Source organism: Pelophylax lessonae (assembly GCF_965119305.1).
Source record: "Pelophylax lessonae genome assembly, chromosome: 13".
In the NCBI taxonomy this organism is placed as follows: domain Eukaryota; kingdom Metazoa; phylum Chordata; class Amphibia; order Anura; family Ranidae; genus Pelophylax; species Pelophylax lessonae.
Window position 1 is genome coordinate 95,427,193 of NC_138780.1, and position 26,722 is coordinate 95,453,914.

Genomic DNA, 26,722 nt, shown 5'->3' on the forward strand with positions numbered 1-26,722 from the left:
GCTCGCCATTGAATAGTACAGGACCCGTTCTAATAAGAGCGACACAAGTCGCTCCGACTTAGAAAAAGGGTCCTGTACTACTTTGGGGCGACCTGGAGGCGACTTGCATTGTCTTCAATTATATGAAGTCCGTGCAAGTCGCGCCGAGGTCGCGGTGCACCGCGACTTCACAGGTCGCCCCACAAAATCCTGTCGCGGCAGTGTGAATAGGCTGTTAAAAGAAAACAAATGTAGCCACCACATCTTTGAATTGGTAAGTTGCGAAATAATAAATAATAAATATTTGCCTTTGTCCTGGACAGGAAGTTCTGGGCATAGACCTACTTTACACTGGCCAAAGACAACAGACCGCTTTCAAACACTACAAATAAACTGACCAAAGATTGCCACCACCACCACATACATGCATTCATGTACCCTACAAGCACAAATATTTGTGTGCTTAGCAGTGTCCTTACCTTGTGGAATCAGTTAGCCACAAAGCAACGATCATCACTAAGATCAATCATCCAAAGCTTGTTCAATTGTGTATGATCTATTTTTATTAACCACTTGCCGACAGGGCACTTATATCCCCCTCCTGCCCAGGCCAATTCTCAGCTTTCAGCGCTGTCGCACTTTGAATGACAATTGAGCGGTCATGCAACACTGTACCCAAATTCAAATTTTTATCATTTGTTTCAAACAAATATAGCTTTCTTTTGGTGGTATTTAATCACTACTGGGGTTTTTATTTTTTGCTGAACATAAAAAGACTGAAAATTTTGAAAAACAAAAACAAAACAGTTTTTATAGTTTGTTATAAAATTTTGCAAACAGGTCATTTTTCTCCTTCATTGATGTGCGCTGATGAGGCGGCACTGATGGGCCCCCCGATAGGCTGCACTGATGAACACTGATAAGGTGGCACTGATAAGGCGGCACTCATGGGCACTAATAGGTGGCACTGATGGGCAATGATAGGCACTGGTGACACCTATGATGGGGCACTGATTGGCACGGATAGGTGGCACTGGTGGGCACAATTTGCCCTCTCCTCTTTGATTTTATCTAATATGATTTTCGTAAATATAAAGGGGGCATTCTGATAAGTATTTGCTTATATGCCAACACTTTTGGGAACAGAATTACACAATTAATTTTGGATTGTGGCAGCCACAAAAAAAAAAACAACTTTTTTTTTACTTCTACTTTCACAATCTCAAAACGCGCTAGTACTGATACTTCCAGGTAACCAGAGGGTTTGGCTTAATAATCATTAACTCATGCCCCATGGTTGTAAATTCAGGAAAAAGATACACCGATAACTGGAAAACAAATCTGAATGCTAGTAAAATATCCACAGCCAAAATGTTTTCTTCTAGTTTTATAAATAGGAAAGGAAAGGTAAGCACACCTTTTAGTACTAACTGGCAGAGGTGGGGGACTCGAGTCGCATGACTTAAGTCAGACTTAAGTCACCAGTTTGAGGACTTCAGACTTGCTTGACTAAAATTAATAAAAGACTTGACTTTGACTTGAGACATATGACTCGGAATGACTACTTTTTTAAGTTAATAAATATTTGAATTTTCTGAAGAAGTGTTAAAGCAAAATGAATGTGCCTGTTATGTTTCTGACACCACAGTCACTTAAAACACCTCAGTGTGTTCTGATTTTTTAGGACACTGGCTGTTTAACAATGGAAATACTTAACATGTTTTTAGTGACTGTGGTGTTGAAACATGACCGGACAAAGGATTTTGAGCTGTTTGGGCATTCAAAAAATAAAATCCATATTTTTTACTTTCTGCTAAGACACACACCCAAAACAAAAAAAAAAGTAAAATTTCTTCATTTTAGGCCACTATGCATTCTGCTACATGTTATTGGTAAAAGAAATCTCAAGCAGCGTAAATTGATTGGTTTGCACAAATGTGATATTTTAATGGAATTTTTATTTATAAATGTATTACTAGTAATAGCAACAATCAGCTACTTATAGCGGGACTGACATTGCGGCAGACAAATCGGACACCAAGTGACACTTTTTGGGGACCGGTGACATCAATACAGTGATCAGTGCTAAAAAGTATGCACTGTCACTGTACTGACACTGGCAGGGACGGGGTTAACATCAGGGGCAATCAAAGGGTTAAATGTGTCCCTAGGAGTGCTTTACAACTGTGTGGGGGGTGCTTGTACTGTGGCAAAACAGAGATCCGTGTTCCTGCTTAGCTAAAACACAGGATCGGTCTTCCCTGGTCCCTGAATATGCCTTATTTTCATTCCCGTTCTGCCTCTGTCGGGAATAATCATCCGGTTCGCCGAACCCGCTGATTGGCTCCTGCTGTGATGCGATTGAACATGCATGCGTGTCACAAACCCAGAAGAGGCGATCACATACAGATACCGGATTTTGCCTGTAGGAGCCGCTGCCCCACAGTATAAATATGTAGGGCGGTCAGCAAGTGGTTAAAGTAATAAAAAGTCTTGCTTTTTTTTTTTTTAATAAACCTCTACTCACCTGCTCTGTGCAGGGGTTTTGCACAGAGCAGCCCAGATCCTTATCTTCTAGGGTCCCTCCCTGGCAGAAGCTCCTGGCCCTCCCCTCCTGCCAAGAGCCCCAATAGTAAGCAGCTTGCTAGAGGGGCACCCGAGCAGCTGCTCTGTGTGTCCATTCAGACAGATCTGTGACTCAGCCCCACCTCCTCTCTCCCATCATTGGCTCACCGACTTTGATTTGACAGCAGCAGGAGTCAATGATGCCTACTGCTGTCTCAACCGAGAGGTAGAGGTAGAGTCCACTGACACACAACATCGCTGGATCGAGATGGGGCTTGGGTATTAGGGGGGCTGCTGCATAGAATGCATTAAGATTAAAAAAAAAAAAAACAACACCAGTAGCTGCCACTTGCTTAAATGCCACTTGTCTGGTTGATCAGTTTCTAAAAATCACTGACCCAGAACAGATTGGGAAAGTCAGAAACGCTATTCTGCATATTTGTTCAGTGTCACCAACTCAACATATTGAAACCAGACAACCAGCATTCATAAAAGAAAGTCAGCAACGGCATCCTTTGCGTTTCTCCAATGACAAGCTTCAAAAAATAAAACAAGAACTGTGAAAAAAGTCTTGACTGTTGAATGGTTAACATGTCTTTTTTTTTTTTTGTTACTAAAAGTATACATGGACTTCAATGAATGGAATGAGCAGATTTTGGCTGCACAGCCTGCAGTGTCCTGGTGGGGTTCTATACATCAATCGTTGCTCATGCCTGCCTCTAGTGGTCTGCTGGAAAATGGTATGTGGGATCTCTGGTGGCCACCTTGCAGTAAAGCAGTGCAGCACAAGCAGTCTCCAAAAAGCAATCCACAGCCAGGTGGGAGCAATGCTGCAGGCAAACACAAAGCTTCCATTCACCAAGAATACATGAACACTGCATTAACCCCTTTAACCAGCCAGGACTTCTTTATTTAATAAAGGAGTTTTAAAGTCAGAAGGTTTTTTATCTTATTGCATTCTATGCATTAACATAAAAAGCCTTCTGCGTGCAGCAGCCCCCCCCACCTCACACTTACCTGAGAGGTCCATCTCTGTCCAGCAATGTCCGCGAGTGTCTCAGCCGTCAGATTCTCCCTCTTGATTGGCTTAGACACAGCAGCAGCGCTATTGACTGTCACTGCTGTCAAAGTCAGCTAGCCAATCAGGAGAGAGGGGGGGGGGGAATGGGGCCAGGTCAGGGCTCCATGTCTAAATGAACCCAGGGAGCTGTGACTCAGCTCGGGTGCCCCCATAGAAAGCGGTTTGCTGTGGGGGCACTCAAAGGCAGGGAGGAGCCAGGATCACAGAAGATGGACCCGAGAAGAGGAGGATAGGGGCTCCTCTGTGCAAGTCAACTGCATTAAGCAGGTAAGTATGACATGTTGGTTATATTTATAGGAGAAAAAAAAAAAAAAAAAAAAAAAAGGAGATGCTTTAAGTACTCTTAAGCCAGCCATAGACAGATACATTTTCTTTCCTGCAACCCGTTTGAATCCCCCATCAACACAGTAAGTGTTAAGGGAAATCCCTCCTGTGGAGCCACTAGCAATAATTTCCTGTAAAATCTGACAGGATGATAATACCAAAGTTGGTTGATCAATCAACTTGGATACATTCAGCCAGCACATACATGGATTAGAATTTCATCCGGTCCCTGCTGAACCAACTGAGATTGGAACCGTCTATGGCCAGCTATATTTATTAAAATTTAGTTAAAGCAGACACCAAAGGACACAGTCCTTATATAATCTCATTTTCAATGTCTCTGAGCATCACATGCAATTCAGAGCCAATGTCCGCACTGGGTGTAGTACACAAAAAAGGTAAACTTTAGGAGGTGCAAATAAAGATACATCCATTTTTCAGATAAGATTAGGGCTGAGTGCACACTGATGCGGCCGCGGGTTCGCGCCTGGGGTCCGGGGGTCCCTGTTCACCATTTTTTTGTCTGTATTCGGACCTGAAACAGAGCCAAAGACACACAGGACCCTTTTTCAGTGCGATATGCGTCCGCCCCGGAGGTGTGTGAACCGTCTCCATTGAGAGCCAATCACACTCTCCTGTCATGCGAATGGGATACGCGGAATCCTGCCTCAGTGTGAACCCATCCTCAATTTGAGTGATGTGTGAATCTTGGGTGAAAACACTTATAAACTGAATCCTAAGTATTGGCAGTATTTTACACAATAAAAGCACATTTTTTATACTACAGTTAGACATAAGATCAAACAAACGGACAACCTGCATTTTCCACAGCTGCCATTACTATATTCCCACAGAATTCAGAAGACTGTTAGCATATTCTATGTGAAACAAGACTGCAGCCACTATGGGAGGCCTGGTGCAACCAAAGCTGGATAACAGCATTACTAGATCTGTACAAGTATTGCTGTATGGTACCCAATAATGCATTTTCAGAGACAAAAAAAACCCATTAAAACATTCAGAACACCCAGTTTGAGTCTTTGATAACCGGTTCACTGCTATAATTCTAATAACAAAAACAGGAAACCACATCTTGTGTGTAATTCAGACTCCTAAAAGTCATATTAAACCCAAAATCAAACATTATACCGCAGCCTAAAAATTCTTATATGCGATGGCTGCATTCGTTTCCTTTTTAAAATGTCCCTCCTACGTTATCTGGTGAACCAGCAAGTAAATCTGCTGTTTTTCAAAAGCATACGCTCTCCAGCAGAATGTATCAGTTTACAGGGATAAGACAAACCACTAACCACTGGCAGTGGCGAATAAATGATCAGCTTTTATGCAAAACCTTTACTCCTAATGTAAAAACCTGTTTGCTGTAATGGATAATAAAGTGTTAGCTGGAGTTTGGCTTCAAATTGTTATTGAAATCTGCTGGTATTTTTAACAATGCCCTCTTCCCAGACTGACAAAGCTGTTGTCCAAATCTTCCCCCTGTGCACCTTCATCCAGAGTAGTGTCTGTATAATACAGGAGATGTGCTACTGGCCAGATCACAGGGGAAAACAGAGGGAGAAAGCCAAAGAAAGGAAAACGAATGCAGCCACCACATCTAATCATCGGTAAGTGGCAATACATTACATTTTTTGTTTTGGGCTTATTACCACTATAAGTTTGTATTTTGATCATTTGATAAAACTACAAAAAGCTGAATACTTTCTATAAAAACAAAAATGTTTTAGGACGTCTAATCTCTTGTGTACAATTTTTTAACTAAACTACACCACAAATGCATTTACTCTTTAATGTGGTTTGTTTTTCTGTAACTTACTAGGTTGCTATACAATAAAAAAGACAAATATGTTACCTCAGTCAGCCCTTTACCAACCCAAAGCTACAGACTTTGCTTTTGTCAGTTTTGCTATTCAGCACTTGGTATGCACATCCACTTCTCATACGCCCTCCAGCTATAGAGGAAGCACTTAACTTGATCACGTAATCAGTGTCATTGTGCAGGCTGGTCAACAGCAAAAGATCTGGTAAAGTATGAAAAGAAAATTCACAGGCAGTTTCTAAAGCCGGCCATACATGGAACGGAATTCAATTGTGATCCATGTACGGGCAGGCTAGTGCACAACCGGCCTGTTGGGTTTTTCCCCAAAAAACTCAGTGCCACTGGCTATAGTATTAAACTCTGCTGTCAGAATACAATAATTCAGTGGCAGCAATTCCCCCATCCAGTGTGTGTGTGGATGAGGGAATTGGCTCAGTTTTTCTTCATTCAACCACTTGGTTGAAGGAAAAAAAAAAAAAAAAAGAAGAATCATATGGCCAGCTTAAAGCAGTTGTATCCTAACATGCATGCGCGCGGGAGTTTCACTTTCCGGCAAGAGCCAGCCAAGAGATTGGAAGGTCCACCAGACCTTCAGAGCGCATGCGCTGCTGGTGTCAGCGGCTGCATGCAGGGCAAATATCTCCTAAACCTTGCATGTTTAGGAGATATTCATTGTACCTACAGATAAGACTTATTATAGGCTTACCTGTAGGTAAAAGTTTAATGGCGGAGTATACTACCACTTTAAAAGGCAGCGCTCCACCCAAAAGGGGAAACTCTGCTTGTCTGCCTCCTCCCCCTCTTTGACGCCACACCTTTTGGGGGGGGGGGGGGGAGGAGGAGGCAGGGAGTATGTAACGGCTCCCATTTCTGGCTCAGTTCTTGGCGGCGAACTGAGCAGGAAGTTCAGCCCCCCCTCCTCCGCAGCTGGCCCATTTACAAAGTGCAGCATGCTTTGCACATGCACAGTAGAAAACCGGCTATGATGCCGCAAGGCTTTGCTTCGGGTTTCCCTCAGTCGAGATGGCGGCACCGGCACTCAATAGCCGATTGAATCACCACTGGATTCCTGGACAGGTAAGTGCTCGAATATTAAAAGTCAACAGCTACAGTATTTGTAGCCTCTGACTTAATTATTTTTTCAGAATTATAAAAAACCTGCACTGGCTGCATTTGCCAATATCTGTAAATTACAGATGCCTAGTAGACTGACATTGGTACTTTAAGACAATGACCCAGACAAGCATGTAACTTGTGAAGTTACATGTTCTGTTTGCTCCGATTCAAAACCCTTATTATACCACTGGATCAGAGAAGACAATTCTAGGTTCAGCTTTCCTCTAGTTAAAAGGAATGCCAGTTCTGCAAGTTCACCTTCCAAGCCTTGTTGCACTCCAAATATACCTGTACTAAGGGAAGCATAATGGCTACCATTGCCAAAATCACCCGTATAAGCCAGTAGTCCAGCTATCACACTGACATTCAGGGTCCATGCGCACTGGCTTAAAAAAAAATGCTGCTTCTAGGGGAGTTTAGCGTTTTGCCTACAGAAGCAACTGATGTTATTCTATGTGTCTATGCACATTACAATGTACAGAGGCATATTTTAAGGGATGAGTTCAGCTTTGGGAACACGTTACATGCTCAACGTTATGGGGTGGAACATGTAACATGTTCCCGCAATGGCTCGGCGATCTGCGCACTCATGGCGACAGCTGTAAGGGGAAAGTTCCCCATACTAGCTGTCAGTTTTTGAAACGAACGTGACCATGTGGTGCTCCACCCACAGAGCTGTGTCATTTATTCACAGAGTTCTGAGAATAAATGGATTACAACTACAGACAGCTTTTGTGGTTGTCAACTTGTTAGTTCTCGAAGAACTACCATGGCGCTGTTGAGCGCTGTGGTAGTTCATTGATTCTTCCCGTCAGTGTGAAACTGTCTGACCTTACGATGTACAAGCAGAAATCTGAAACTGACAGTCCACAGGAGACCTGCAAGGCAACAGCAAGGTGCTGATCACTGGTAGGGATGCACCGATCTGATATTTTCGGATCAGAAATCAGGCCTGATCCAGACAAAATAGCTGGATCGGAGATCGGTAAGGTTCAGCCGTCCCACGGGCCGATCCGGTTTTTTGCTGAGTAACGGCTCAGCCATCCCTTACTAGGTGCAGTAGTAGTATGGGATGGAAGCCGCTACTTCCTGTATAGGTCCGGCTCACAGGCGGAGTGATATCAGATGCACTCAGCCTGTGAATGGAGGAGCCACACACAGAAGCAGCGGCTTTGCAGCCGCTTGCTTTGTGCGCAGCTCCGGATCGGTTCCGTATCGGTATCGGCGATTTCACCTCGCCAGATATTGGTATCGGCTCCAAAAAAGCCGGATCGGTGCATCCCTAATCACTGGTGCAATGCTTTCCAGGCTGCTAAAGTAAAAAAAAAAAAAAAGTGCACATTTTTTGCATTTTTAAGAGGCGTTTACTGGCCAACACCCCCAAACACTAGTAGAAAAAAAAGGCTCAAAATAGAGTTTTTTTTTTTTAGCAAAAGCACTGACTTTTTTTTTTTAAGCCAGTGTACATGGACCCTTAATTTAGAACAAGCGAGCAGGTAAGACATTTTGTCTTTTCCCTAACTTTTCTGACCCACATGCTCATTCCACATCAGTGACAGAAAATATCTGTTGTTGTAGGACCACAACACTGTTTGTTGCAGGTCATAAGCAGGAATGAGCTGGGACCAAACTCAGTATTACAGGAAGCTATTGACCAATCGGCTAGGGCATTCCTTACCCTGCATCTGCATGTACACAAAGTGGGGGATGTTCACTTTATCATTGACCCAATATGGCTTCATGTCCATATTAGAGCAATAACACTCAAGTATCCCCGTCGCTTTTTGTATGTGGAGCTGTAGGGCAGGGAAGGGGTCAGCAAGATGCAATTTTGTCACAGCTTCCCTTTGAGCACTGCCCAACTAGGGATGGGCAAGGTTCAGTCCAAAATTCAGGTACATGAGGCTGCAGCAGGAGCTGATCTTTGACAGACATTTGTAAACATAGCCAAGCACTGCAGAGGAATCCGGATCTAAGACAACATCTCAGTCCGGGAAATAGATGCTGATGCTTGAGAACATGTAAATAAAGATGGCTCTGACCAGGAGAAAAAAAGGGCATTGTCCAGGGAAGAATTGTGATCTGCGAGAGGTAATAAAACCTGTAAGGGTCACTAAATACATACCTGTACGTAACAAGAAAAACTGTACCTGATGTCTATAACATTTTAATTCATTGCCCTCTATAGCAGGCATGTCAAACTGTTAGGTAAACATGTTGCTTTGCCATACATGATGAAATGCGCCGACACCAAATTCCCATGATTTATTAAACCTATTTCCAAGCTGTCATACCACAAGTTGTGTCACACTCGTTACGCACTGCACTTGATATCTGACTAGCAAAAAAAAAATAACTAAAATACAACCAGGCAGAAAATCTAAACATGTTAAGTAGTCATATACATGGTTGGTTTCTATGCATAGTCACCAATTAACCTGATCAGACATTTGATTACATAGCATGAAATAAACCAGGAAAATGTTACCTATAATTATAACCACACAGTGGTTGGAAGACTAAGGCCCCGTTCACATAGGGGCGATCCGACTTCGGGTGGCGACCTCCAAGGTCGCGGTGCGAGCAGCGCGCCGCGACCTCGGAGCGGCCGCCACGGACTTCATAACATTGAAGTCTATGGCAGTCGCCTCCGGGTCACCCCAAAGAAGCTCCGGACCCTTTTTCTAAGTCGGAGCGACTTGTGTCGCTCCTATTAGAACGGGTCCGCAGCTTCCCTATGGAAGGCGACCTACGGCGACCTGTGAGGCGACCAGGTCGCCTCACAGGTCGCCTTAGTGTGAACGGGGGCTAAAGCCTCGTACACACGCAACGATTATCGGCTGACTGATCGTCTGTCTTTTGTCCAGAGTGGTGTTTTGTTGGTTGGAATGTGCCTAGACTGCACACAAATTTTCTCGCCCGACAAAATTCTACTTCAGAAGTGATGTCATGTGTTGGTTTCCTTTATTTGTGTTCTTTCTTCTCTGAGCATGCCCAGTCTTGCTCATTCGATTTTTCCCTGTCGAAATCTGTGCTGACTGCACGAAAATCGGACGTGTTTTGACGGCAGACAAAAATTATATAGCCTGCACACCAGATTTTTTTCGTCCGAAAAGTCGGAGTCGGTTGTTGGAAGCATCATACTAACAAGCCGAAAATCAGCAGATTGGGCGTTGGACGAAAATTCCCTGCCGATTTTCGACGCGTGTGTACGGGGCTTAACACTCGTGACACGATGTCGTTTTTGCATGTAGTTGCTTTACAACTACTCTAGTTAAGACACGATCGTCTTTAGAAAAGACATTGTAAAACCGCTGATCACATAGCAGCCGAGTAGTAGGGTCAGCACTGGACTACAGACATAAGGTTTAGGTCCTGACTAAAAATGATGCCAGCAACAGCAACCTAAAAGATATGATCACTCTGCATTGAGACTACAATCTGTCATTCCTGTCAGGCCACAGCTGCAAACAACAGCCTGGCTGCTAAACGGAAACAAGGACAGGAACAGAAAGTATCCCAAAAATCCCTTAGACATACTCTGCGGTAGGCTTACCAAAAGGTCTACCTATTTTCATCAATTTACACAGGAAAATATTTTTTTACTGATTTTGCGGAATAAAACAGCATTTCTTATTATATAAGAAGCAAATACAGAATTACAACTAAAAATGTACACAGGAAGGGACCGGTTCAGAGATGGGAAAATTCACTTTTCTTTATACTACAGTTGTAAAGAGCCAGAATGTGGTTTTACATAATATGTAATAAACTAGGAAATCCTTTTTAGCCAGGCCATGATGAAAGCTTGTAAAATAGATTTTATTAGAAGGATTATAAAAGTCGAACATTATTTTTTTTTTATAGTCGAACTATAGGCACAGCTTTTTTTCCCCACTTTGGAGAGAGTAGTGAGGGAGTAGGTGAGGGGTACAACCTCTGTCACGTTCCTCCCCCCAAATCTGTGTCCCATTTTGGAGATTTCCCTTCACTTTCTGTCCCACAGCCAAACAGTAAGTGAGGGGAAATCCCTTCAAATGAAGGGAATCCCAGCTCACCAGAACTAGTGTTCCCATTGAAAGATTTCACCTCTGTTATTTTTCTGGGAACAGCCCAAAATTTGGGATTTTCCTAAGGGTCCTTTCACACGGCACACGTTTTTTTTTCCGCTCAGGCACTTTTTTTTTTTTAAACGGACAAGGGTGACACTTTTGTAGGGTCCGTTCCGCATGTCCAATTTTCATCCATCCGTTTGCGGATGAAAAACGGACATAATGTATGTCTATTGGATTGCGGAAGTTAGCAGATGACATCCGCTGCCATCCGTTTTTGCGTTCGTTCCGTTTTTTAAATGGAAGAAAAATAGGGTTCTCTTCCGTCTCAAAAAACAGAACTGAACGGAATGGACGCAAAATGGATGTCAGCGGATGGTCATGCACTAACGTCCGCAATCCCATAGACATGCATTATGTCAGTTTTCATCCACAAACGGATGGGAGGAAAAATGGACATACGGAACGCCCGTGTGAAAAGGACCCTTATTTTTTCTTTCAATAATGGTAAACAGGACAATAAGGGGGAATCTTACCAGTGGCACAGAGAGCAATAAAAACCTGACGGGGATTCTAATCACTGTCCGCTCCATTTAAAAAAAAAAATTAAAAAAAAAAAAGAGAAAAAAGTTTTGCCTTTAGTTATACTATGAATAACAAATGTGATATACTCCCCATCTCTGTGCAATTGAATTTGATGAATAAAAACCTGTTCGAGACTCCCATTAGCACTCCTGGCTCCTCCTCTTCCCAGTGTGCCACTACAGGAAGATGCTTCTTATGATCGCACACCTGTGAGCTCAACTCCAGCCGTGTTGCCTGCATACAGCCCCGTACACACGTACCGATTGTCGGCCGCCGACCGATCAGCCGATTGTAGGCTTGTTAGTATGATTCTTCTGACAGCGCATTTTCGGCCGAACAGAATCTGTCATGCAGGCATTAAAATTTTTGTAGGCTGACAACAGAACGGCCGATTGTGCGTCAGTCAGTACAGATTTCGGCCGACAGACAGCAGATTTGCAAGACTGGGCATGCTCAGAGAAGAAAAAAAAAACACGGAAAGTTAACCATCACATGACATCACTTCTGCAGTCGGCTGTTGTTGGCCGACAAAATTCGTGTGCAGTCTTTTGCACTTTTCGGCAGACAGGACAGCCCTGGACAAAAGACGGCGGATCGTTCGGCCGACGATCAGTACGTGTGTACGAGGCTTACAGTGCCTTGCGAAAGTATTCGGCCCCCTTGAACTTTGCGACCTTTTGCCACATTTCAGGCTTCATACATAAAGATATAAAACTGTAATTTTTTGTGAAGAATCAACAACAAGTGGGACACAATCATGAAGTGGAACGAAATTTATTGGATATATTTCAAACTTTGTTAACAAGTAAAAAACTGAAAAATTGGGCGTGCAAAATTATTCAGCCCCTTTACTTTCAGTGCAGCAAACTCTCTCCAGAAGTTCAGTGAGGATCTCTGAATGATCCAATGTTGACCTAAATGACTAATGATGATAAATAGAATCCACCTGTGTGTAATTAAGTCTCCGTATAAATGCACCTGCACTGTGATAGTCTCAGAGGTCCGTTTAAAGCGCAGAGAGCATCATGAAGATCAAGGAACACACCAGGCAGGTCAGAGATACTGTTGTGGAGAAGTTTAAAGCCGGATTTGGATACAAAAAAATTTCCCAAACTTTAAAAATCCCAAGGAGCACTGTGCAAGGGATAATATTGAAATGGAAGGAGTATCAGACCACTGCAAATCTACGAAGACCTGGCCGTCAATCTAAACTTTCAGCTCATACAAGGAGAAGACTGATCAGAGATGCAGCCAAGAGGCCCATGATCACTCTGGATGAACTGCAGAGATCTACAGCTGAGGTGGGAGACTCTGTCCATAGGACAACAATCAGTCGTATACTGCACAAATCTGGTCTTTATGGAAGAGTGGCAAGAAGAAAGCCATTTCTTAAAGATATCCATAAAAAGTGTTTAAAGTTTGCCACAAGCCACCTGGGAGACACACCAAACATGTGGAAGAAGGTGCTCTGGTCAGATGAAACCAAAATCAAACTTTTTGGCAACAATGCAAAACGTTATGTTTGGCGTAAAAGCAACACAGCTCATCACCCTGAACACACCATCCCCACTGTCAAACATGGTGGTGGCAGCATCATGGTTTGGGCCTGCTTTTCTTCAGCAGGCACAGGGAAGATGGTTAAAATTGATGGTAAGATGGATGGAGCCAAATACAGGACCATTCTGGAAGAAAACCTGATGGAGTCTGCAAAAGACCTGAGACTGGGACAGAGATTTGTCTTCCAACAAGACAATGGTCCAAAACAAAGCAAAATCTACAATGGAATGGTTCACAAATAAACATATCCAGGTGTTAGAATGGGCAAGTCAAAGTCCAGACCTGAATCCAATCGAGAAGCTGTGGAAAGAACTGAAAAGTGCTGTTCACAAACGCTCTCCATCCAACCTCACTGAGCTTGAGCTGTTTTGCAAGGAGGAATGGGCAAAACTTTCAGTCTCTCGATGTGCAAAACTGATAGAGACATACCCCAAGCGACTTACAGCTGTAATCGCAGCAAAAGGTGGCGCTACAAAGTATTAACTTAAGGGGGCTGAATAATTTTGCACGCCCAATTTTTCAGTTTTTTATTTGTTAAAAAAGTTTGAAATATCCAATAAATTTCGTTCCACTTTGTGATTGTGTCCCACTTGTTGATTCTTCACAAAAAATTACAGTTTTATATCTTTATGTTTGAAGCCTGAAATGTGGCAAAAGGTTGCAAACTTCAAGGGGGCCGAATACTTTCACAAGGCACTGTATATAAAACACAGACATTGAGGCTTGACCCAACCTGGCCATAGAGTGACTGGCAGCAAGAAAAGCCAATGGCTCTCGCTGGCTCGGCAAAGCCTGTGAGCCACTACAGACGAGCACAGCACTGGAACCAGGTGAGTATTAGGCTTCAGAACCACTTTAAATTTAACTTTGTTACTTTGTATGAACTAATAGGCAGGTAAAAGGCATTTCTAAGTAAAAAAAAAAAAATATATAGGGTCAAACATGGAAGGAGAACCAACTTTTGAGTACAAAGGCAAATTCTGAAAAGCAAGTTTGCCTTTATTTTTCCTGCCTTGGTTTACCTGCAAGTCACGTGTTTCATTGGAATTCCCCTGCATTCCCTTTACTTTCACTTCTACTGCAATTTCAATTCACTGGATAAATATAAATGACAAAACTGCATGAGTGGGAGTGACAAAAGTATATCCAATTCTATATACTTAAAGTTAAATATGGAGGATTTAAAACTGAACGCAGTACAACTCGCACAAATTGCTGACTTGTTTGTACAGTACATCACCACTTCTTTGCAAGTCAATTTTGTAAAACGAAAACTGTTTCAATCACCCGTTTGCAGCCCAATCATCCTCCACAACTGCTAAAGTAAAGAAGATGCAAGGAGAAAAGGTGCAGCTACAGAACAAATGTGTAGTAGATGGTAAAAGCAGAGATCTAACGTCAGTTCTGGAAGGATTGTTTTGTGTAATGTGATAAAACACCAAAGATGCAGCATGCAGGACTGCCATGTGCTTTCAGAAAACGCACCAAAAACACCCAATCTAATTGAAGTTTATGGGAAACCACAGGTAACCCACATGAAAAACTCAGGAGGGCACCAAACCACAGCAGTGTGAAAGTGCTCTGAAAGCTGAAGATTAGGTGTGCACATTTTCACATCCGTCCAGCATGTGTCATACCTGGAAGACACTAGAAATCACTGCATTAGGCACTACTACTACTACTACTACAGGGATTGCGGCAGGCTTCGGGTCCAATGCCCAGAGGCTTTTTAGTGAACGCAAGAAATTGTTTGCTCAGAACAGCGTCATTTAGATAGCACTTTGCATTTTTTAAGGTGTAGAGAGAGCAGTGTCGACATGGCCACTGGTCAATGACCTGCCCATGACATCACTGACCTGTGGCCACTGGTCAATGACCTGCCCATGACATCACTGACCTGTGGCCACTGGTCAATGACCTGCCCATGACATCACTGACCTGTGGCCACATCAATGACATCGCCGGCATTTCCATGTATAGTTTTGTGTACATGCAGCTATGGGGTGGGGAAAGCCACAGCCAACTGGGCTGGTGAGGATGTGATTGTTTCACAGCTTCCCATGGGTAATCCTGAATAGAGAGATCATCCCAAACTGTGTCAGACATTTGCATACAAAGCCAAGAACTGCACAGATATCAGGAATTACATGACTGCCATCTCTGAGACAGCATTTCCGTCCACAAACTACATGCTGACCCTTGAAGATACCTTAAAGCTGAACTCAAGGAATTCAGCCACTACTTTGTAATATGTTTAGGCATACTATGAGTTAAGTCCCATGAGGGGCATGCCACATAGTGGACTAAAGCTGGATACACACTATACAATCTTCTTTAGATTTTTTCCTTTAGTCTTACCAAAACCATATAATATGAGGTCAGACCTAAACACTTTCAATTATTATGCAACCAGGCAGGCCCTTGCACTACATAGTTGAAGTTAAATCTACCAACAAAAGTTGTATAGTGTGTAACCAGCTTTAGAGCCCATTTAGACTAGCGTGACACGACTTTGGGGGGCGACCTGTAAAGTCGCGTGCACCGCGACTTCGTCGCGACTTACAGAGACTTCACATAATGGAAGTCTATGCAAGTCGCTCCGAGGTCGCCCCAAAGTAGTACAGGACCCTTTTTCTAAGTCGGAACGACTTGTTTCGCTCCTATTAGAACGGGTGCTGTGCTAATCAATGGACTGCGACCGAGCGCGACTTGTCAGGCTGACAAGTCGCGCTAATGTGAATAGGATCTTAGACATAAGCTTCATCTAAAAGTTGAAAATGTAGCAATAGCTAATTCTCTTCTGAGGTCTGAAGCCAGGCCCTCTGGTCTCAGCTTCTTCAGCTGCTGAAACGCATGCAGCTGCCGTGCCCCCAATCACGATTTTCTCCTGCCCAACCACAGAGTGTTTTGTTTAATGTAATCTCCTTCGTAAAACAAAGGCTTCTGTGAATGGGCAGCAGAGGGGAGGGGCGAGCAGAGCTGCTGTGTGTGAAAAGACAAGCATCTCTCCTCTCAAAGCTCCATATTAATGTCTGATGTAAATAAGAGAGATAAGTCCATGAGGTGGCATGCACCCCTTACTCATAGTATGCCGTACATTTTCAAAAGTGGCTGAATTGCCAGAGTTGAGTTTTAATGAAGATTCCACTAACAAGGATAGAAAAGCAGATCAAGGCATTATCAATGGAAGAATTGTAAGCGGTGTGAGGTAAACAAAAAAAAAAAAAGTCCTATAAGTATTACATAATAAGTACTTGCACATAAATTATATCGGATGGCAGAAACACTTGAATTCATCACCCTCTATAGCCGGCTGTCAAATTGGCGTTTTTTGTTTAGTATGTGTCCCTTGCATTCATTATAGGCAGCCTTTAGTGGTTTCAGAACTTAAAATGAATAAGGCCTTAGCTATTTACCAGTTAATTAAAGATTCCTAATGTAATTTTGCAGTTCATACTTAAGGAAATGTTATCGTCTCTAACTGGGATAACACATTGTAAATTGAAATTATTGCTAAAATGTTAAGCCAGGGCTGGACAATTCCCAGTTGCCAAGTCGCCACGGGGGCCTGATAGAAAGAAAAAAAATAAATAAATAACTTGGTCGAGCAACCAAATATGCCAGAGTCAAATTGTGTTGGTGTGCTGCATGTATGTTAGAGTTCAGCGTAGGAATCTCTCAGGCAGGGGGTGTTGTGTGTATAGTCGGCAGTTGGTCAGTGTGAGGTGTTGGTACTGCTCCAGTCTGTGTCAGGCTGGCAGGGAGCCAGTTGGTGGCAGAACAGTAGGCCCAGCAGAGGAGGATGTTCTGTCAGAGCTTATCCAGCCTGCAGGGCAGAGGATGAGTGAGAACAGTAAGACGGTACACTTAGTACTACAGTCTGGTGATCTGGGAAGGTTGTCAGCCGAAAAACCTAGGACACAGGGACTGAATGCAGTGCACCGACAGATCTGTAATACATAACCCTGGAGGACAAACCGTACAATATGTACAGAATCTAGAATATATCATTTATTCCACCCTCCGAGTTCTGTATAATGAACCATCTATATACAGTGTACAAGTTCTTCAGATGTGTGTATATTTTATATACACACAGATGTACAGTATTATATTTGTGTACTAGTTTCTGATACTACTATATTATGATTTAGACATGGCTTAGGAGGCGGGAGTAAAAACTACTGTCTGACTGACATAATAAAAAAAAAAAAAAAGAAAACTTGATAAAATGTAAAAGCGGAGTTCCACCCCTTTTGGTTTTTCCTTAAAGTCAGCAGCTACAAAAAGTGTAGCTGCTGACTTTAATAAACACACACTTACCTGTCCACGGTCCAGCGATGAGGCCAGCGGGAGCCTCGGATCTCTCCCTCTACTCCCTGCAGCGCCGGTATCTCTAGTGTGGGCAACCGGCTGTGACAGCTGGCGGCTTCCTTAGTGGACGGGCAATCTTCCTGGACCTGTGATTTATCTCAGAAGAACGCAGGGAGGGGGAGGAGAGGCGGCCCGAGCAGAAGTTGGAGCAGATACCCATCAAATCATGGTACCCCCCCCCCCCCCCCCCAAAAAAAAAAATGACATGCCAAATGTGGCATATCAGGGAGTCAGGAGCACTTAAAGCAGAAGTTCCACTTTTGGGTGGAACACAGCTTTAACATAAAAAAAAAAGAATGATTACAGGCATGACATACGGTCACAACTGTCCATTTGCTGTTCAAATATTGTCCTGTTTATGCATTGGTTTTCCTGGATATTGTCACAATTGGCTCTTATCTACCCATGTATTGTAAATGTTGCCTGCATATTGGTACAGTTGGATGATTGTTGGCTGTATATTGCCCATTTAGTGCCCATGTATTGTCACAATAGCCATTTTATGCCTACTCCTTGTAAAGTCACAGCTCTTTAGAAGATCCTATTATTATAATTTAGCCCCTTCAGAGCACACTGCTTTTATACTCCTTTTTTGCCATGGAGCCTTATATGAGCCCCTGAATTTAATTAATTTTAGGACATTATGTTTTGCTACTTAAATAGGTTACTTTCAGCTACCCACATAGTCCAGGTTGCGCAGGGTTGGCTTCCTAGGTTTTTAAAGCTGGCTCCTAGTTTTGAGTAAGATTAGTTCAGGCCTGTGTTTAACACCACAGACCTTTTTTTGGGATGAAGTATGTATGGCACACAGTAGACCATTTATTTTAAATGGGTTGCCAACTTAAGTTAAAGAAAATCAGACATTACCACAGCGTAACATAACACTGATGGTTCAAATCCCTTAATGCAGTGCACTACAATACAAACGCATTAACATTTGCTGCCTAGATGTAGACTGTCATTCATAATTAGGGATGCACCAATCCGATATTAGGATCAGAAATCACCCTCGATACTGGCAAAATAGCTGGATCTGGTATCCGTAAAATTAACAGATCCACGGGCCGATCCGGTTTCGTCGCAGCAGAACCTATGTTGTATGTTGCATTTTAAATTCCTGTTTGCAGGATTTTGTACTTTATATTTTTTTACAGGCTTACTGTTTCATTACTACTATTGTATGTTCAAGCAATAAACTGTTTTATTTTCGTGTGGCTACATTTTACTTTTAATTACATAATATTTTAGAACAAAACAATAGTACCGGATCAGTATCGACAGATACACAAAGCCAGGTATCGGGTATAGAAAAGTCAGATCGGTGCACCCCTATTTATAATGGTGCAGCAACATTTTAACATCCAGTGATTCCGCCACTGATGGTAACCTGCCAGCCTCAGAATCACAGACACACACAGAGAAACGGTACACACAGAGAAACGGTACACACAGAGAAACGGTACACACAGAGAAACGGTACACACAGAGAAACGGTACACACAGAGAAACGGTACACACAGAGAAACGGTACACACAGAGAAACGGTACACACAGAGAAACGGTACACACAGAGAAACGGTACACACAGAGAAACGGTACACACAGAGAAACGGTACACACAGAGAAACGGTACACACAGAGCAATGCACTGCATCACCACAACATGATACCATACATGGATGATTAGTGACGGACAATCTGCAATCAGTGACAGGGCTCTCAGTATGGCCTCTAGAATAACTCAGACTGGCCACTTCATTTTAGATTGACAAGTCTCCTCTAAAGCCTTCATTAGCCACACTTTGGGGCCTCTACCAATAGGCTTTTGTACGCATCAAATGAGCTTTGCATTCCCATACAAGTCTATGGGAAGGCAAAAAACAACTTTAGGCCCCTTTTACATAGGGGAGTCCAACGGCGGACTCCGTTTTTCTCAGCGGGGGATGGCAGCTCTGTCTCCACGCTGTGTGCGGTGACAGAGCTGTCAGGTCCCGCTGTTCTCTATGGGGGAATCGGGTGGAAAGGGACTGCCTGTCCATTCTTATCCGATCCGCTGGATGGATGGAAAATGGGGTTTCCATTCGCCCAGATTGGATGTAAGCGGACATGTCTCCGCTGACATCCGATGCCCCATAGAGAGGAAAAACTGACAGTTGGATCTGAACGGTCCGCTAGTGTGAAAGGGACCTTAGGCTGGACCAATGGAGGTGAAATGTACATGCCAATATTCTGAGGAGTCTAACTGATGCCACTGACACAAGCCCAGTGACAAAGGTGAACTTCCCTAAGTTTTTAGTAAAGTGTAGGTCTACTTTAACAATGGGATAAAGCTATACATGATCCATCCATAAAATAAAACAACAAATACAGGTACAATGTTACCAGATGAACTGACTTCCCTATAAGATTTATCATTGTCTAAAAACACAAAATAAAAGCAAAGTGACGTAGAATGTTTCAGTCTTGTTCTGGCTGAAACAAAATGTAAATGTAACATTCTACATGAAGTGCACTCTCTCCGCATACATTTGTAAAATACAGCCAGGAAAAGGTTACAATCCTACAAAGGTTACATTCTGTTTAATTCCTTTACTGTCAGACAAGCCCGCAATGAATTGCAGTACAATGACTTGCTGAGCCATCTGGCAGCAAAGGGGATTAGCGAGCCTTTCGCTCAGTCTCATCCCTAAAACTGATGCCCTCCAAGGTGTTCCTTATTTCTGTCCTCGCTGCAGCAAATTTACACCAACTAAACACCAGTAAGAGATCCTGACAATGTACTGGGAGGTTAGAGAGTGGAAGCTGTGACTGCAGTCTATCAGCTACATCCGGTACCTACCTAACCTTTGGGTGCACTGAGATCCAATCTACAGACCGGTCCCACAGTCCCATTACTCAACCAGTCTCTGCCAATACATGTGGCTGGTCCAAGTGTCGGACTACCTATGTCTGGTCCATGTCCGGGACTGGCCTGTCACCCGTCTGTGACCGGGACACCCTGCCATTAGTCTTATCTCCTGGATATCAGAGGTGGGTGACCGGTCACCAACACATCCCTGTCCCTAGAGAATTCCACCAACAATCATCTCCAGAAAAGAACCAATAAATGTAAAACCTCCAATCAGAGGAGCAGACAGATCTGGAGGGAAATGATTGGAGGACAGGAGGGGGGAAAGGACAGAGATGACTTTATTGTGAAGTTCCTGTCCCCAGGGGTAATCATGGGGTAATCATGTCTGGGGGGGGGGGGGCTGTGACATGACTGGTATATATGGGGGGGTCAGATATATGGATGAGGTCACTTCCCTCTATTCTGTACTCTGCAGGGATGGATGGAGGTGGGAGAGGAGAGTTCCTATTGGTGGAGGGATCAGATCACACAGGACTATGAATGGATGGGGTGAGAAGGGTCTGGTGAAGGATGAAGTTGGGAGATCAGATCACATAGGACTATGAATGGATGGGGTGAGAAGGGTCTGACAGTTGGGAGAGGAGTGTTCCTATTGGTGGAGAGGGGGGATTAGATCACAGAGGACTATGAATGGATGAATAGATGGGGTGAGAAGGGTCTGGTGACAGTTGGGAGGAGTGTTCCTATTGGTGGAGGGATCAGATCACACAGGATGGATGGGGTGAGAAGGGTCTGGTGACAGCTGGGAGAGGAGTGCTCCTATTGGTGGAGAGGGGGGGGGATTAGATCACACAGAACTATGTAGGGATGAATGGATGGGGTGAGAAGGGTCTGGTGAAGGATGAAGTTGGGAGATCAGATCACATAGGACTATGATTGGATGGGGTGAGAAGGGTCTGGTGACAGTTGGGAGAGGAGTGTTCCTATTGGTGGAGGGATCAGATCACACAGGACTATGTAGGGATGAATGGATGGGGTGAGAAGGGTCTGGTGACAGCTGGGAGAGGAGAGTTCCTATTGGTGGAGGGGGGGGGATTAGATCACACAGAACTATGTAGGGATGAATGGATGGGGTGAGAAGGGTCTGGTGAAGGATGAAGTTGGGAGATCAGATCACATAGGACTATGAATGGATGGGGTGAGAAGGGTCTGACAGTTGGGAGAGGAGTGTTCCTATTGGTGGAGAGGGGGGATTAGATCACAGAGGATTATGAATGGATGAATAGATGGGGTGAGAAGGGTCTGGTGACAGTTGGGAGGAGAGTTCCTATTGGTGGAGGGATCAGATCACACAGGACTATGAATGGATGGGGTGAGAAGGGTCTGACAGTTGGGAGAGGAGAGCTCCTATTGGTGGAGGGATCAGATCACATAGGACTATGAATGGATGGGGTGAGAAGGGTCTGGTGAAGGTTGGTAGAGGAGGGGGGCGGGGTATGAGTTGATGGGGGGGGGATCCCCCCTCCCCCATTGGTGGTACACAGAGACCTCCTGAGATGCTGTGGTCGGAGGAGTCCAGCACTGCGCCCCTCTCCTCCCCCCCTGACATCCTCGGCCTGCCTCTTCCCGTCCTCCTCCCCTCGGGGCCCCGCTTTCTCCTCACCTGTCTCCGGGACACATTCCGCCTTCACACTGCCCACATATCCAGCAGCCGCTCCCTCTGAGTGCCGGTCCCGGGATTCGGTCCCCTCTTCCCCGCTTCTCGTCCCTTCTCCGGCCGCCGCTCTCTCTCCACAGCTTCTCCTCAATTCAGTAATGGCGGCGGCTGAGGGAGCGCGCATTCGCTCGCGACACCCCCCTTCCAAAGCCCGCTCGCGCGCACCCGTGCACGCGCATTCCCAGAGAATCCTCCAGTCAGTAGACGTCATTCCCAGCAGCACCGTCATCGCCAGTGAATTCCCGCCCTTCCCCACTAGACCACACCCAAAGCTGTACCCTTGACACGCCTCTCTCCGCAGCCCTCTCCCGACCTCGCCCCTCCTGAATCATCTGTGGAGCCCCGCCCCGAACACGTGTTTCTCGCACCGCCCGCCCACTCTGCTAGCTCCCGAGGCATTCTGGGACGTGTAGTCTTTTAGTCATTAGCGCAAAACGCTGGTGAGCGCAGTTTCTGGCATGCACGTCGTTTCTTGAGGGAAGCAGAATCTTCATACTGCATCGTAGTATTTCACAGGCCAGCGAGCTGTTGTGCTTTATTATTACAAAATGCACGGCATAAAGTAGAAAATACCCAACATGTAGACACCTACTTGTGTGCACACATCTGCACTGCTTGCTAGAAATGACTGGAAAGTGGATACTTTCTGCAAGCACAGGCCCTGCACAATAACATGGTGGTGGTTTCAACTATTTATTTGCACAACCAATTATCGTATATATTTTTTCAGGAGAAAATACACTAAAATTAATTTAAAGAGAAAGTAAACCCTCCTCTGACACTTGTACCTATAGGTAAGCCTATGATGAGGTAAGGCTATGATGAGATAAGCCTATGATAAGGTAAGCCTATGATAAGGTAAGGCTATGATGAGGTAAGCCTATGATGAGGTAAGCCTATGATGAGGTAAGGCTATGATAAGGTAAGGCTATGATAAGGTAAGCCTATGATAAGGTAAGGCTATGATAAGGTAAGCCTATGATAAGGTAAGCCTATGATAAGGCTTATCTATAGGTACTGTAAATATCTCCTAAACATGTACCGTTTAGGAGATATTTACCTTACATGCAGCCAGTGACGTCACTGGCACATGCGCTCTGAAGGAACGGCCGTTGGTGCCGTTTCTTCAGAGCCCCGTGCCGTGACCGTCGGCTCCCGCACGCGTGCACGGGAGTGACGTCACCGTGGCTCCGGCCAATCAGATGGCCGGATGCCGCAATCCCGGAATACGGGCGACTGAACATGTCGCCCATCATACAGGTATGTGGGCGGCACAGCGGGGGCTCGTTCTAAGGTAAGTATTTCATAATGAGCTAGTATGCGATGCATACTAGCTCATTATTATGTATTTCTCTTTCAGGTTGGAAAAAAAAACTTGTAATGGGTTTACAACCTCTTTAAGTGACTACAAACACAACAGTCAATGGCTTAGTAAAATATAGAAGATGGGCTTATGTTCAGTAAATAGTTACATAGTTAGTCAGGTTGAAAATCCGGTTCAACCAAAAAAAAAAAAAAAAAACAGTATTGAAAACCCAACCATACAATTCCATATACACAATCCTATACCTGCTGCTGATCCAGAGGAAGGCGAAAAAACCCCAGCAATGCATGATCCAATTTGCTACAGCAGGGGAAAAAATTCCTTCCTGATCCCCCGAGAGGCAATCTGATATTCCCTGGATCAACTTTACCTAAAAAAAAAATTAGTACCCACTTACTGTATAAGTACACCCAGAAAGAATCCAGGCCTTTTTTTAAAGCAATCTAGTGAGCTAGCCAGAAACACCTCTGGAGGGAGTCTATTCCACATTTTTACAGCTCTTACGGTGAAGAAACCTTTCCGTATTTGGAGACTAAGGGCCTGATTCATAGTACGGCGAATTGGCGTTTCGGCGTGATTTTGCGAAGCGGCGATTATTTAAGTCTGAAATTGGCATTCAAAGAACGGCGGGCGGAAAATAGCGCCTAGTGTGAGATTCATTAAGATGCAATATGGTCAGAGCGCGACTTAAAACCACGCCAGCTAAAAGCTCGACTAAAGTTTAGCCAAATTTTCCCCTGTACCCCCAAAAATCCCAAATCACTGTGGAAGGTGTGGAAGTCAATTTGGAGATGACTTGCGTTTAAAAAATCTCAAAAACTGACTTAGAAAGAGAGATATCTGCGAAAGTGTGGAAAGGTTAAACAGCTCCTCCAGCCGCGAGCTGCGAACTCGCGAATGTGCGCATGCGCAACGCCAAATAGGCTCAAAAAATTTTGCCAGCGCGATTTTGGGTCAATTTTTTTTTGAATACCGCTTGCAAATCCACTGTCTCGCCCATAGAAAATGGCAAAAACCGGCGGAATTGGAAAAACATGCACACTTCCAACAAGGGATCCTTTAGTAAACACCATCACATTCCATACACCTTTCCTGCTAACTCCGAAATCATAGCAGTCAAATCTACAGTGTTTATATAGAACCTCCACATTCTCTGAAAAAACCCACAAAATATTACATTGGGGAATTGGTCGTCAGATAGAAAAAAAATAGATGTAAAACATATTTCAAAGAAAGATTATTAGCATTTCACACATATCAAGGAAATGTCACAATTTTGACAATATTTTATGTGTTTCCAAAGAATGTTTTTAGAAATATATTGCAAATACTACCTTTTCTTCCATATGGGTATGGCCAAGTGTTACCATTTTACTACACATTTAACTGAAGGTATATATATATATATCCCTTATACTTGGCTAATTAGCAAAGTATGCCCAACAAACAAATAGAGCTTTAGCTCACAATATTGCTACATATTGACTTTATGTGGCATCTTTTGTATTTTGTTCATGTCTTTAGATTAAAAGTTTGCTGATACACATGCCTTTTTCAAACATGAACAAAATTAATGATGTCAACATTTGGAGGATTGGAGATATCCAAGTGTTGCCCATACAGAGGGCACCTTCCGGATTCGAACTTACAAACCTACAGCAGGAAGGCAGACTCCCTAATCATTGTGCTATTTCTCAGTGAGCGTTGGGTGTTTTCCTCATGCCGTCAAAATGCTCACATGGGAACAGGGGCCATTGAACTGAATAGGATTGGATTTTTTGCCTGTTTTGGGAGCTGATCCTTGAGCTGGACAAATCCCCCTCAAACGCCCCCAAACGGGCTACGTTCACATGTACGTGTTTGTGGTCTGTTTTTGGGGCTTTTGTAGGTGATTTCATATAACAATGCCTGCCCAAAAAATGCATGTCAAAACGCCTGTGAAAACGCCAGCCAAAATGCACATAAGAACGCCTGATATAATTGCCACGCCAAATTTAGGGATGTTCATGAGTGATGAGTCAGATTGTTGGCTTACATATCTGGTCAATTGTCACAATCTCACTTCCCAAATCCCAAAAGGTGTGTTTCAATTGTTTACCTAAATATATATTTCTCTCTCTCTCACGTAATTGTATATATATGTATGTATTCCTGTATCTAAACATTCTAAATAATGACTAGCAAACTTCAAGAGAGAATTTTTTCAATTCACATATACTATACACACCTACATACATTTCTATTCCTCATTTCTATTTCCCTTGTTTTGGCAACTGAGCATGCTCCAAAACACACAGGACACACACAGTTAATTTTTGGACTGGGCGTTACCATTCTGGGTGTGTTTGCTTGGATTATATATAGCTCACTCAGACATCAGGAAAGATTTGACCTACGAAGAGGTCCAATATATTTGTGTGTCACATGCTTTATGGGTAACATTTTTGGCCCTTTGTTATTTATGGAGGTGAGATTTGGCTGTGTTGTGTGTTGACTCTCTGTAAGTATTTATTGCTGTTAACATAATTCTGTCAATCTGCACATGCATCTGTTGATTATGGGCTCTTTGTCGATGTATATGGTCTAAATGTTGTACAAAGGTTGTTTTTGTTTGAAAAATACAAATGTAATAAACAGCATGTTTCCAATTTTTTTTTTAAAATGTCTTCATGTGTCTAAATAAAGTTTTCTGGTGTCCACAAATGTATGTATTTGTATTTCTTTTTCTAAGTTAAATCTGCTTAATGGTTGTGTATGTTCACTATTCGCGAATTCGCGAATATACAAAACCGCGTTCTCACATTTATACATGAAACCGGAAACGAAACTTTTGGTGCGTGCACACGTTTCCGGAAATTGTCCAGGCCCTGTCTTAAGTGTGCATCATGGCTCCTGCACTGTTTACTGCCGAAATAGTGGCATTTGTGTGTAAGGTAAGGAGGGGGTGTGAATGTGCAGGGTGCGGGATGGGGGATGGGTGGGTCGCTTATCTAGCGGGTGTGCAAGAAACTTTTGGTCTGCTGATCTGCGCATGCACTTTCTGCCTATTAGACGTGATCTAGAAGCTTCCTGTTATAGAAACTTCCTAGATGTGAACCTGTTCCATATATATATATATATATATATGTATATATATGTATATATATATATATATATATATATGTGTGTGTGTGTGTGTGTGTGTGTATATATATATATATATATATGTGTGTGTGTGTGTGTGTGTGTATATATATATATATATGTATATATATGTATGTATATATATATATATATATATATATATATATATATATATATATATATATATATATATATATATATATATTGTGTGTATGTGTATATGTATGTATGTGTATA

The 26,722-nt window shown here is 43.4% G+C and overlaps 1 protein-coding gene across 1 annotated transcript in view; it reads right to left on the reverse strand.

The window, feature by feature from the left end:
• ARHGAP5 (Rho GTPase activating protein 5) overlaps positions 1–22,200 on the reverse strand; it is a 143,641-nt gene extending 121,441 nt beyond the window's left edge. The window contains exon 1 of the mRNA XM_082275189.1: positions 21,985–22,200. The gene's annotated coding sequence lies outside the window, so the exon portion shown is untranslated. The remainder of the gene's footprint in view (positions 1–21,984) is intronic.
• Between the last annotated feature and the right edge of the window lie 4,522 nt (positions 22,201–26,722).